Source organism: Rhinopithecus bieti, unplaced genomic scaffold (assembly GCF_001698545.2).
Source record: "Rhinopithecus bieti isolate Rb0 unplaced genomic scaffold, ASM169854v2 scaffold_10354, whole genome shotgun sequence".
NCBI classification, from domain to species: domain Eukaryota; kingdom Metazoa; phylum Chordata; class Mammalia; order Primates; family Cercopithecidae; genus Rhinopithecus; species Rhinopithecus bieti.
Window position 1 is genome coordinate 1,263,393 of NW_016806491.1, and position 11,052 is coordinate 1,274,444.

Below are 11,052 nucleotides of genomic sequence, written 5' to 3' on the forward strand. Positions count from 1 at the left end.
GTATAATGCATCTTTTAGATGTTTATTCTTGATTTTTATGACATAATCACATGCAGCATTGTTTTTTAAAGTGAGATTTAAAAGACTTATTTACATTGATAGTCACACCAGTGATTGTGAGGAATCAGTGATTAAATTCATGTTAAATGTCTTTGCTATCTTTTCTGGCAATTCCCGGTGACCACTATGAGTATCTAAAACTAGCATTAATTGAATAATTTCCATGCTAATGTGTTTTTTTAAGGCATTACTTTTTCTGTCAAAGTTATGTAATTGACAGAGAGCTCTGTAGTATAACTTAGTAAGGACCCAAATATAAAGCAACTCCCTCTTTTTTGAAGGATAATTTTGGAGAAAACCACATAATGTATCTGAGCATCTATAGTACTTAATACATTTTACTGGCATGAATAGGAAGATTTGGTTAATAATATTGTCTGGTTAATGGGCAGATATCATGTAGCCATATTGAATATATTTTTTCAATTTTTAAAATTTTTTGAAGAGACAAGATCTCACTATATTGCCCAGTCTGGTCTCAAGTAAAATTCCTGACCTCAAGCAATCTTTCTCTGCCTCGGCCTCCCAAAGTGCTGGAATTATAGGCATGAGCCACTGTGCCTGGCTTGAATAATTAATTTTTAAAGAGTTAAAATATATTTGACTAAAACCATATCAAACATAATGTATTCTCTGCCTGGTATTCAGAAGGCGCTGTAGGATTCTGAAGGATTTTTATCGCTGTGATACAATGTGGGCATCATCCAGATGTGCAGAGGGGTTAGGCAGTAGAGAACTGGAGTTTCACTATTCTCTAGTTGCCTTCATAATTCATACTTTATAGGGAAGCGTGGTGATGCTAGATCTTAGAATATGGCTTATATTTTAGTGACAATGAAACCTCACATTTGTAAATCCAGTTTTACAAAAAATACTTTCACATTCTGTATCTGAATGAGGAACCTGAATGAGGAAATTCTAAAAGCCAATAGAGGCTGATGGAACAACATGCAGCTAACATAGTCAATAAGTGAAAGACACTTTTTTTTTTTTTTTTTGAGACAGAGTGTTGCTCTGTCACCCAGGCTGGAGTGCAGTGGTGCAATCTCAGCTCACTGCAACCTCTGCCTCCCAGGTTCAAGCGATTCTCCTGCCTCAGCCTCCTGAGTAGCTGCGATTATAGGTGCCTGCCACCACGCTTGGCTAATTTTTTTTTTTTTTTTTGTATTTTTAGTAGACATGGGGTTTCATCATGTTGGCCACGCTGGTCTCGAACTCCTGACCTCACGTGATATGCCCACCTCAGCCTCCCAAAGTGCTGGGGTTACAGGCGTGAGTCATCGTGCCCAGCCTTAAGTGAAAGACTCTTGACTCAATGTTCATTCACCTTATTACAGATAATAAATACTGGACAACCAAACCGTCATACACAATACATAAACATTGCTATAAGGAAATATTTTAACTGATCATTGGTATATTTTAATTAATTAATTCGTTTATTTATTCATATATTCGTCAAGTCATACAGAGCACCTATTACATTGTAGGAAACATTTTAGACCAGAGCTTCTCAAACTATCTGTGGTGAAAGTTCGGCTTGTTTTATTTTTTAAAATGTCAGTCCATCAGCTATTTGTATGATGAGTTTTTTGAACATGGAGAGTCCCTGACATAACCCAGTCCTGTGCCTGCATCTCCTCCTTCAGAACCATGGAGCCCAGTACCGTGTGTGGCTAAAATAACAATCACAATAATCCATGTATAGAAAGAACAATTTCATTTTGATGTTATCAAGAAAATTGCTACAACTGAATTTCAGGGCTTGCTATGTATGGGAAATTTCAGTACCTGCAGTAATAAGAAAGTACATTCTCCAATGCACACGTCAACAATGTTAAAAGTAAAACCATTTAGCTCACTTCAGTATTATCACAACTCTTAAAATAAGTGGATGTGTTTTCAATTCCGTATTCTAAGTTTAATTTCAATCTATTTCCTTTCAATTATTTCAAGTATTAGTATTTACGTAGAAGGAAATATCCTTACTTTTCTTGAGACCGGAGTATTTTACGAAAGCCCTCTAGTTTACTTCAAAAACAATGAACAGATCCTTATTGGTGAGTTTAGTGGGTTTCTTCAAGTAGCATTTATAGCTCTGTACACACTCGGTGCCTATTGTGATGAAACACAGGCATTTGTAGGCTACTTGGCTGGCAGGCAGGCCTTGGCCGTGAGAAATGAACGAAGATAATGGAATCTCTTTGAGAATCAAAGCCATGCCTAAGTGAGGTTAACTTATATGAAGTGTTCAACCATACAACTATACCTTATATCTATAATGGGGAGTGGAGAATAGAGAAGTGTTCAGCTTTTTCATTTTTCTTGATTTGCAAGCTTCAATACTCTGTTTAAAACAGCATAATTTTAGCCAGGCACAGTGGCTCCCACCTGTAATCCCAGCACTTTGGGAGGCTGAGATGGGAGGATCACTTGAGCCCAGGAGTTCAAGACCAGCCTGGACAATATGGTAAGACCCCGTCTCTACAAAGAATAGAAAAATTAGCTTCAGCTGGGCATGGAGGCACATGCCTGTAGTCCCAGCTACTTTGGACACTGAGGGAGGAGGACTACTTGAGCCCAGGAGGTCAAGGCTGCATCGAGCCGTGATCACACCACTGCACTCCAGGCAGGGCGACAGAGCAAAACCCTGTCTCTAAAAAAATAAATAAAATATTGTGAAAGTAATTAAGGAAATTTTTTAAAATAGGAAATTTAAAATCTAGTTAGCAGGACAAAACAAAAAGTGAAAAACTTCCATTTCAGTCCAAATGGAGTTAAACACAATCCCACTGACTGAAAGATAAAAATTTAGGCAATATGTTTTGAGTCTATACAACGTTAGACAGTTTGACTGGTATGCTGAGTTGAATAATTGCTTTGGCATTTTGTAGACTGAACCCTCATGTACCTGTCTAAACTTTGTGATTCTCCAATAAACAAAAGTCCTTTAAACGTTTCAAAAATCTAATTTGTTTTGAAAACTAAAAATAAGACAGGACAGCTGGGCACAGTGGCTCATACATGTGATCCCAGCATGTCGGGAGGCTGAGGTGCAAGGATGGCTTGAGCCTGGGAGTCTGAGACCAATATAGTGAGCCTCGTCTCCACCAAAAAAAAAAAAAAAAAAAAAAAAAACAACTTAAAAAAATTAGCTGAGTGTGGTGGGGTGCACTGGCGGGAGGATCGCTTGAGCCCAGGAGGTGGAGGTTGCAGTGACCTGAGATGACGCCACTGCACTCCAGCCTGGGCAACAAGCAAGTCCTTGTCTCAAAATCAATCAATCAATCAATCAGTAAAAATAAGCAAACATAAGACAGGGAACCACATGCCATAAAGAGGTGCAAAAAGTAAATCCTCTCAAATTCCCACCATTTCCGTGGCTTAAAATTTTAATCGGCATTTCTAAAAGTGGTCACTAACACTGAGGAAAACCCACTGGAGCAAGAAAAAAAGTCCAGCAACAAATAAAAAACATAACCTCAAATTTAATTTTTTGTTGCAATGTACCCAGATGAATGTCATTCCAAAACACTGTTCCTAAAATGATAGATTCCAAAGAAAAGACATTAGTTGCAGGGTGAGAGGTGAGTGGAATTATTTGAGAATTAAAGAGGCAGAAGCTGCTTTAGGAATTTTTACTGGCTGCAGTGCCAAGATTTCTGTTGTTCAAAGGCCAAGTTTTAAATCTCATTCAGGCATGTTATAACAGGATTCTGTTTGTAATTTTCCAGTGGGTTTTTTCTCTTAGACTTTCTTCTTCTTCTTCTTTTTTTTTTTAGACGAAGTCTCGCTCTTGTCCCTCAGACTGGAGTACAATGGTGTGATCTCGGTTCACTGAAACCTCCGACTCCCGGGTTCAAGCGATTCTTCTGCCTCAGCCTCCTGAGTAGCTGGGCTTACAGGTCCCTGCCATCACACCCGGCTAATTTTTGTTGTTTTTTTAGTAGAGACAGGGTTTCACCATGTTGGCCAGGCTGGTCTCGAACTCCTGACCTCAGGTGATCTTCCTGCCTCAGCCTCCCAAAGTGCTGGGATTACAGGCGTGAGCCACTGTGCCCGGCCCTCTTAGACTTTCTATTGGAAAGCAATCAACTTTATATTGCCCAGTTAATGACATGTGCAGAGAAACAGATCAAGCATGATGAGAGAAGAAAAAATGATCTTTGAAAATTTCTCAGTCTTCACCCAAAATTGGTACCGTTTCTCATGTTTTGCCTCCGCACGTAACTATCCTTATTTTAAAATCAATTTTAATGTTCTGGCTTGTCTCCAAAACACTGTAATTACAACTTAATATGAACCTAGCTATAAAGTTGCTGGCTTTGCCGTCACAAATAGTTAACATTCTTTGCAAAATGGTCTTTAGTTATGATATATGGTATGATTATACTCATATATATCGGGTAGATTTACCTAAAAACTAAAAACTTAAGGTACAGCATTAGAACTATTTTCCCATTTTGTAATATTTTTCCATAACACAATTTAATTACCATGGCATTCCTCTAGTTGAATTTCCACTTTAGGGTAATCACTGCACTTTTTTTTTTTTTTTTTTTTTTTGAGATGGAGTCTTGCTCTGTCACCCAGGCTGGAGTGCAATGGCATTATCTTGGCTTACTGCATCCTCTGCCTCCTGGGTTCAAGTGATTCTCCTGCCTCAGCCTCCCAAGTAGCTGGGATTACAGGCACCTGCCATTATGCCTGGCTAATTTTTTAATTTTTAGTAGAGATGGGGGTTTCACCATGTTGGCCAGGCTGGTCTTGAACTCCTGACCTCAAGTGATCTACCCGCCTCGGCCTCCCAAAGTGCTGAGATTACAGGCATGAGCCACTACGCCCGGCCTCAATGCACCTATTTTTAATTGAGATAAATACAATTAGGTTCTTGTAACTCATAGTATCCCCAGAGCAGCACTGGCATTACCTTGGAACATGTCAGGGAATCAGACTTTCAGGCCCCATCCCAGACCCACTCTGTTAGAACCTGTAGTTTAACAAGATCCCCAGGTAATTCACATACACATTCAAGTTAGCAAAGCTGTAAACTAGGTTCTCATAACCATACACCTTTGTCATTCACAGAAAGTGATGAGCGTTGCATCTATATATTCAACAACTTATTCCATACTGAGTGGTTTTTTGTTTGTTTTTTGTTTTTTGTTTTTTTGAGTTGGAGTCTCACTTTGTAGCCCAGGCTGGAGTGCAGTGGTGTGCTCTCAGCTCACTGCAAGCTCCGTCTCCTGGGTTCACGCCGTTCTCCTGCCTCAGCCTCCCAAGTAGCGGGAACTACAGGTGCCCACCACCATGCCTGGCTGATTTTTTGTATTTTTAGTAGAGATGGGGTTTCACCCTGTTAGCCAGGATGCTCTCAATCTCTTGACCTCATGATCCACCTGCCTTGGCCTCCCAAAGTGCTAGGATTACAGGCTTGAGCCACCGCGCCCAGTCACTGAGCACTTATTATATGTGCTAAGCACTGTGTTAAGAACTATAGCTGATCTATTGATCTCAAAGAAATTGGTAAACTATCCCCCTAGGGTCTGCACCTTCAAACACCAAGCTTTTAAATTTTTTCTTAATTTTAATTTTATTTTCTTGAGACAGAGTCTTGTTCTGTCATCCAGGCTGGAGTGCAGTGGTACCATCTTGGCTCATTGCAACCTCCACCTTCTGCGTTCAAGCGATTCTTCTGCCTCAGCCTCCTGAGTAGCTGAGATTACAGGTGCGTGCCACCACACCCAGCTAATTTTTGTATTTTTTAGTATAGATGGGGTTTCACCATGTTGGCCAGGCTGGTCTCAAACTCCTGACCGCAGGTGATCCGCCTGCCTTGGCCTCCCAAAGTGCTGGGATTATAGGCGTGAGCCACTGTGCCGGGCAGAAGCCCAGCTTTAAAGAACACAATTCTCTCTTCAAAATAGGAAGAATGTTTGTTCAGGAATATTTCTTTAAATTATTCCTCTACCACAAAGCTCAGTTAATTTTTTTTTTTTTAATTCTGATGGAGTATGAATCTGAGTTACCTGGGATTTAAGTGTTGATTGTTTTTTTCCTTTTTTTTTTGGCAGTGGGGTAACCTGTAAAGTTCACCAAGTTTTAGAAGGCAGAAAAAATTGAATTTTTTCTTTTCCAAAACATAGCATTATCATTTTCTACTAAAACTCTCCACATTTTGCAGCCATTATAACAATTCCACACTATGGATATTGAATCTTTTCCCTAGTATTGAAAGAAAAAATAATATTGTGATGAATACTCCTTATATTCCTATCACAGACTATTTCCTCACATTAACAATGAGCATATAGAATGAGGTTCATTTGACATCAATTTTCTTTATTATATTACGGCAGTACAACTCTAGGTCCCTAGCTTTTTAAGACTTAAAAAAATCAGGAAAGGGTATGAAACTATACCTTAGTGACATTTGATTTTATGAACAGTAACCCACTCAAACTAGCCTAAGAAAGAAATAGAATACAGGGGAATCTCACAGGCAGGAAATAAAATGAAGCGTAGTTGGGGCTCACTGGAAAGATTTCAGACAGCTGCCCTTTCTAAGCAATACACTACTTTTCTTTACTTCTTGCTGGACTATTGCTTTATTCGTAAGATTGGACTTCTCATAGCCATAAAAAAGAATGAAATCATGTCCTCTGCAGCAACATGGATGGAGCTGGAGGCCATTATCCTCACAGAAACAGAACACATAAACAGAAAATAAGTATCTCATGTTCTCACTTACAAGTAGGAGCTAAACAAAACGTACAGATTGACATAAAGAAGAGACAATAGACTCTGGGAACTCCAAAAGTGGTGTGGGGAGGGAGGAGGGTGATAGTTGAAAAGTTACCTATTGGATACAATGTCCATTGGACACTGTAGGTAGTATGTATCGCATGTATACATGTATGTATGTTACATGTAATACCCATGTAACAAGCATATGTACCTCCTGAATCTAAAAAAAACAAAGTGCCACTTCCCTGGGATTGTGTTATTGAAATCATCTTTGCAAGAATTATAAGTGAGAAAATTATGACAGTGAAAGAGATCTGACCAAACTGACTTCATCTTGCTTCTACCCTCCAAATTGCCCTTGTTCATTCCTGGGTGTAGGCCGGACTAACTTTGGGAGGAACTTAAAAGTTTAACTTTGAAACAAAGATAACAACCCTGTCCCAAACAAACCCCCTTCTTGCCTGAGGGCCAGACTGCCTTTGTTAAGACTAACAAATTAGCCACAAGTTTAGAAATTATAGTTTAGGAGTCATTGTAACCAGAGGCCACAAGATCCTGAACCTCCCTAATTGTTCCTAGGGATAACATCACTATAGCAAAACCTAAGATCGGTGCTTCAGGTATTCTCCAGAACCTCACTCTGATACACCAGCCGGAGCCACCCAGACCCATAATCTGGCTCAACCAGCTCTGTGATCCCATCCAGGAACAGAATTCAGCAAGAACCCACTCGGGCCCCACTGTGATCGCATCTCCGACCTGACCAATCAGCACTCACCTCCCTGACCCTCCCCCCCCCCAACCTGCCAAATCAGCCTAAAAAACCCCAGTCTCCAGATTTGTAGGGAGACTAATGTGAGTATTAAATCTCTGTTCACCTGTTTAGCCTAGCTCTGTGTAAATTAAACTATTTCTCTATTGCAACTCCCATCTTGATAAATCAGCTCTATCTGGGCAGTGGGCAAGGAGAACCCATTGGGCGATTACATTATCAGCTACTTGATTTAAATGATGTAATTATATTATTTAAATTATTCTGTTAAAACATTAGACTCCTCTGACATTCAGCTGCAGGATTATTGACCTCAAATTCCAGGGCTCATCATCATCAGTGGAACTTCAGGCCGGGAGAATTTAGAAAGTGCAGAGGGGGCCAGGCACAGTGCCTCACATCTGAAATCCCAGCACTTTGGGAGGCTGAGGCAGGAGGACTGCCTGAGCCCAGGAGTTCGAGACCAGCCTGGGCAATATCGTAAGATCCCCATCTCTACAAAATGTGTTTAAAAATTAGCCAGGTGTGGTAGTGCACACCTGGAGCCCCAGCTACTCCAGAGGCTGAGGTGGGAGGATCACTTGAGCCCAGGAGGTTGAGGCTGCACTGAGCCCTGATTATGCCACAGCACTCCAGCCTGGGTGACCTAGTGAGACCCTTTCTCAAAATAAACAAACAAAAAATAAGAAACATTATGAAAAAGGAAAGTACCAGAGGGTAGGTGGGTGGTAGTGGCAACATCAGAAGCTGGGAAACAGATTCAAATCTGCTTGGAGAAATGCTTAATCATGGTTGTAATCTCTTTCTGCCTGGGATTTTTTCTTTTTGAGATGGAGTCTTGCTCTGTCACCCAGGCTGGAGTGCAGTAGTACAATCTCGGCTCACTGCAACCTCTGTATCCCAGGTTCAAGAGATTCTCCTGCCTCAGCCTCCTAAGTAGCTGGGACTACTGCACCACCACGCCTGCCTAATTTTTGTATTTTTAGTAGAGACAGGGCTTCAGCCTGTTGGCCAAGTTGGTCTCAAACTCCTGACCAAAGGTGATCCGCCCACCTTGGCCTCCCAAAGTTCTGGGATTACAGGCGTGAGCCACTGCACCCGGCCCAGATTTTCTACTATAAACTATTACATATTTTTACAAGGGACCTTTTCTTAAAGAACACACAACCCACCTATAAACCTTCAAAAACTATGCCAAACACAGCAAATAGCTGCCGTGAGTAACTGCTCCATATCCAAAGAACGTCATGGCTCCACAATCATTTACCACCACACAACGTTCAGAGATAACGGGACTCGGATATTAGTTTAAAGCATTAGGTTTCAACTGCATCTGAGTTCACTTCTTCCTGGCATCCTATCGTGCTCTCAGACAATGAGCAAACTTTCATTCATTCATTCATTCATTCATTCATTGAGACGGAGTCTCGCTGTTGTCAGCCCCGGCAGGGGTGCAATGGCACGATCTCGGCTCACTGCAACCTCTGCCACCTGAATTCCAGCAATTCTCCTGCCTCAGCCTCCTGACTAGCTGAGATTACAGGTGCCCACCACCAGACCCAGCTAATTTGTGTATTTTTTTAGTAGAAACGGGGTTTCACCATGTTGGCCAGGTGGTCTCGAACTCCTGACCTCAGGTGATCCACCCACCTCGGCCTCCCAAAGTGCCGATTACAGGCATTAGCCACCGTGCCCGGCCCAATGAGCAAACTCTTAACTATTTATACTCAAGGATTTTTACTCAGCTTCTAATCAAACTCTTTAAGGTTCTGTACTCTAACACATGATCTTTCTTCAAGGAAAGTGTCAGATCAGATGACATGCCATGAAGCTACTGTTAATCCTGAATCCTTATCATTTCAGGCAATAACCAGTGAGTCAATTTAGAAGCTTTGGTTTATCTTAAATAAATGCATATGGAAAAGATGCAGGTTTTTAACTCTTTTCCATTCTCTTGAGCTAAGTATGTTGTCAGTGACCAACAGCACAACAAACAGAAAAAAAATTCAAACTCCCAAATGTGATTGTTCATCCAGGGAGGCAATGTCTACTGTCTCTGACCTCAACAAGATTATTGTCCACTTAAGACCCTGACCTGATAATCTTCTCTATTTTGTATTTCTGAGGTTTCTTTTTTAAGGTGGTTAGGTGCTTTGATCTATTGAGCTAACAAAAGCTAATCTTACATATTAATCTCTTTAAAAAAAGAACAGATTTGGGCTCTATTTTGAAAGCCAGTCTAAGGCTGGGCTCAGTGGCTCACACCCTAATCCTAGTCTTTTGGAGGCCAAGGCAGGAGGATCGCTTGAACTCAGGAGTTTGAGACCCCATCTGTACAAAAAGTTTAAAAATTAGCTGGGCATATGCCTATAGTTCCAGCTACTCAGGAGGCTGAAGCAGGAGGATTGCTTGAGCCTAGAAGGTGAGGCTGCAGTGGGCCGTGATCACAACACTAACGGTACTCCAGCCTGGTTGACAGTGAGACCCTGTCTCCAAAAGTAAGAATAAAAATAAAAAACCAGTTTAAACAAAGAAACATGGACATTTGTGATTTTTCTCATATGAGGCACTTATACTTTAACCAGGATCTAAAAACCTGTTCCATTGCATTTGTGTTATTATATGGAATTACTCTGTACCAAAGGTGGAAACTTTTTTTAAAAAAGGACTCAGTACCATAACTATGTATTCACCTCCTGTCATGTACAATTTGCACCGCAATTTTTTAGTTTCTGAGACTAGTGAAACATTCATTTTTCAACAAAAGAACTTAATTGTTTTTTTAAAATATATGACACATAATTGAAAAGCAAGTCAACATCTATGATACTGATGCATAAGAAAAAGTATATCACAATGGATTTGGGTAATTGTGCTTTATCTTCATATATATCTTCATGTCATTAAAAAAGCAAGACAATTGCTATCAGATAAACATGTTTATTATAGATTTTGCATACATATTTTATGTACTTATTAAAATATTACAAAAAAGCTTATCATCTGATGGTAGTAGACTGTTTACTTGAAAATATTTTCATACATATCAAAATACACCATCCTCAACTATATATAATTGGACTGCAAAATGCTTGCTATGAAGTATGTAATAAAGAAGCAGTTTATCATAACTTACAACCTTATAAAGGGTTGCTATCTAGTACAAAGATAACATTTATCTTACAACAAAAATCTGATAGTTTTAAAGGTTAGTCTTATGTAGGATATTTTCCAAAAGACTAAAGAGATAATTCAGGTAAAAGTTAGAAATGTGGCCGGGCGCGGTGGCTCAAGCCTGTAATCCCAGCACTTTGGGAGGCCGAGACGGGCGGATCACGAGGTCAGCAGATCGAGACCATCCTGGCTAACACGGTGAAACCCCGTCTCTACTAAAAATACAAAAAACTAGCCAGGCGTGGTGGCGGGCGCCTGTAGTCCCAGCTACTCGGGAGGCTGAGGCAGGAGAATGGCAT